At 42.1% G+C, this 3670-nt stretch overlaps 1 non-coding gene across 1 annotated transcript; it reads left to right on the top strand.

The window, feature by feature from the left end:
• The first annotated feature begins 560 nt into the window (after positions 1 to 560).
• On the top strand, positions 561 to 632 carry TRNAY-GUA (transfer RNA tyrosine (anticodon GUA)). Its single transcript has one exon. It is a non-coding gene; the product is annotated as a tRNA-Tyr (tRNA).
• Positions 633 to 3670: the final 3038 nt, after the last annotated feature.

Raw genomic sequence — 3670 nt, 5'->3', positions numbered from 1 at the left:
AGCTGTTTCAGGTAACGAACAGACACCCACACTGAGTCTCTGTAATCTCAGTTTTTAGGATTTTCCCTGAGAAAAAAAACAGCCTGCGGTGAGTCAGCTTCATGCTATTAGGATTTGGATGGAGTGTTGTATAGAATGCTGAGAAACTGGAAATACCCTAAGTGTCCACCCATAAAGGAATAATCACATAAATTTCAAATATAATGCAACCAAATAGGGAAAAAAACTCATAAAACTTTCAAATATATTGATAACTTTTTAAAAACTAATGGTATTAAAATAACTTTAAAGTGCTAAAAACTATGATTCTAAGACTATGTAAATAAATATAATAACATGCAGCGAGAATGTAAGTAATTTTTAAAGGAAATTTTTTTTCTCAGTCATCTACAATGAATGCATGTTGACTTTAAAGACAACAGCAACATTTTCAAGTGTTGAGGAATTTTCCAGAGAAAAAGGAAAATTCATTTCTTTTGTATACTTGACTTTCAGCCAGGAGGAACAGAAAAAATTATACATTCAAGAGGAGTGCATTGAAGTCTCCTGTTCCCAAAGCTTCCCTGGTGGCTCAGAGGGCACAGCGTCTGCCTGTAATGCAGAAGACCCGGGTTCAATCCCTGGGTTGGGAAGATCCCCTGGAGAAGGAAATGGTAATGCCCTCCAGTATTCTTGCCTGGAGAATCTCATGGACAGAGGAGCCTGGTAGGCTAACAGTCCACAGGGTCGAAAAGAGTTGGATGTGAGTGACGACTTCACTTTCTTTTCTTTCTTTTCTCAAGGCAACCCCAGAAAAGGTGGTCCCTCAAGCTCCTACCACTTACTCAGAAAGACAGTCGCTGAGTGTGGTCTTCCTGGGTCTTCCATGGTCTGACTGCACGGAGGGCTCCAGCAGCTGCTGTGCTGGGGGCAGGCAGCAACACCACTCCTCGGCAGGGCTTCCGCTCCCGGGTCTTCGGGCAGCCTTTCCCAGCAGGGCCAACCTCACAGAATAAGGGAGGCTCAGCGGTTACATCTAAGCATGCTATGATATCAAACTAGATGCTGAGGAGCTGGGTAAACCTGGGCCTGGCCAACAGAGACGCCGCCTGGAGCCTGCCAGGGCAAGGGCCTGTGCTTTGGCGTCTCCCAAGCGGGGTGAGCTCCAGGCTCCCCTCCTCTCGGCCCCCTGCTAGTTGAGGGACGACAGCAACACTGCTTACCTTCCTTGAGCTCGGCATCCTCAACTATAAAAGAGAAATGTTCATCTCTTCCTCCCGGGGTCGTGAGCAGGGCGTACAACCAGGCAACACTCGCCGGTTCGGCTGTATTGATTGAGAAAATATGAAAACCTTTCAGTGCAAGTTGGTAAATAATCACTGCCCGAGTGTCTGCAGGGTTCCCCATGGCCCCGGTCACACGTCTCCATAATCCTCCAACTAAGGACTTCCGGGTCTGTTCAAGGGTGCCCTTTGAATTATCTGTGAAGCCATCTTATTGGTTTGTTAAATGTTTTGAATACCATCTCTTGTGGGAATTAAATATGAATGAGGTAGTCCACATCCATGAGATTACAGACTGCAGAGATTTGCAGATTTTTTTTTTGTATATACTTTTTTTGTGTGTATATACTTGCAGTAACTGACGCAGGTCAAGAGGACCAAGATACCTCCTCTAAAAAGGTGAGGAGTACTTGAAGAGGAATACTTGAAGGGTAAGAGACCTCTGAATAGTAAGACCTAAAAGCAACCCTCCTCGCCTTTGATCACCGCCTATCCCAAGTCAGAGGAGTGGGCAGCTTCGACCTTTCAGTAAACCTCATTATGTAATCACAGAACTGACCTTCCTCAGTCTTGTTATTTTGTATGTGAAGAACAGAACTAGTTTTTTCACACTAGTTTCTCTACAAGGCCTTAGATTTTCATAGCTCACCTGAGAGTTTCCGACACTGATAAAGTTTAACTGTTGAACTTACGGTCTATCTGGTTTCAGGGCTGGGCTGCCAACCCTTCAGAAAACAGAGGCTCTAAGAGGAAAAGTCTTAATTTGTGATTTTATGATTGTGGTCTTCTCTCCAGAGGCATTTTGTCCATTCCTTACAAAGAAGACCCAGAGAAGGCTTCCCAGAGATATTTCATGAGAGTGGTCAATAAATAAGGTAGACAGCATTCATAATGGACAATTCACACGTACTTTTCTCCAAAGCATTTTGTTTGCCCTTTTATGAGATAACATTGAGAAATCTGGATACTGATAGTGACACAAGTTTGTTAAGAAAATGTATTGTCTAAATGTATTGTCTAATATTCTAGAAATATGAACATTACTGATACCAAAGTGAATACAACTTATACAGAATTACTTCTTTCTTATCCTCGATGAAAATGTTACCAAAAATAACGTGACGTTAAACTAGGCCAGTTTCCAGAGGCATTGTTATTTGGCTGGAGTGAGAATTACACTAATCCAAGTATATGTAAATGGGATAGAATTCAGACACTTTTTTCACATATTGGGTTTCCTGTTAAAAATGTGACTATCTTACTGCTGTCTGTTCTGCTCATTCCTGGTACTAATAAAGTCCTGGGGAAAACAGAACAATCCAAATTCTTGTGTGCCTGTGTCTATTTTTTTGGCACTTACTTCTTCACACCTGCTCTACTCATTTGGAAACCTGATACCCAGAGGCTCCAGGGCCCCTAAAGACAGTCTCCGGAACCAGCGTGGCTCTTCCCTCAGGATCAGCAAGCCTCGTGAGCCTCACACCCAGACACGGATGAGGCCAACCTGCACTTTCGCAGGTGATCCTGTTGGTGACAAAGGACAAATCAAGTCTCCGGGAAGACTCATCTGCTAGCTTTTTCTGATGACTTCTATTTCAAGGTCTTCTCTCTCTAATTAGCCTCCCCAAATGGACTGTTTAATGCATAACTAATCTTGAACTTGCTCTCTGACTGGAGAGAAAATCGACTTCCTTGTGGGGCTATGGAGTTTGTGTCGCACGTTTAACAAGGAGTGATATCTTAGAATCCTAGATGGCAGCAGTGATATGTTAGAATCCTAGATGGCAGCTGTTCAGAGTTTCCTCACTGGCAATTACTAATGCTGAATATATAAACCCTCTTTAATAGGCAATCTAACCAAAATTTTTCTAAATATTTAGCTTCTTAAATTCAAATTATTTTCTAAAGAATATTAGTCTAATGTGAACAAGAAACATTCTTTTTAGGATTCAGAGGAAAGTGGAACGCATTTATAGCCTTTATCATGTGGCCAAATAAATCACTGATCACAATAAAATACAGTGTGCTGATTTTAACAGCTTCCTATCTATGCGTTCACATCATTTTACCCATTTCTATTATTTTCTTTTAAATATTTATCTGAAAAAACCATACTTGTTGTTTTACCAAGGTAATTTTTCGAAGTTTGTTTTTATTTGCTCTTCTACTACAAGAAGTGGAACAAAATGAGCACACACAGGCTGAAATACTACAAACGAGTAGAGTTCACAACACGATTCTTTCCATGCTCGGGGCTTCCCCTTTGCGGCCAGCGCACAACAGGGTCTCTCCTGTTCTTACGAGCACACAGAGCTCCCTTGCGCAAATGAGAATCTGTGGACAGAGAGCCCAGGCTATCGAAGAAACTTCCTAAACTTTTCTCTCTAAGACATACAGTCCTCGCCTTT

Source organism: Bos taurus, chromosome 7, assembly GCF_002263795.3.
Source record: "Bos taurus isolate L1 Dominette 01449 registration number 42190680 breed Hereford chromosome 7, ARS-UCD2.0, whole genome shotgun sequence".
NCBI classification, from domain to species: domain Eukaryota; kingdom Metazoa; phylum Chordata; class Mammalia; order Artiodactyla; family Bovidae; genus Bos; species Bos taurus.
Note: the sequence above shows the minus strand (reverse complement) of the source record. Positions and strands in the feature narration are given on the sequence as shown.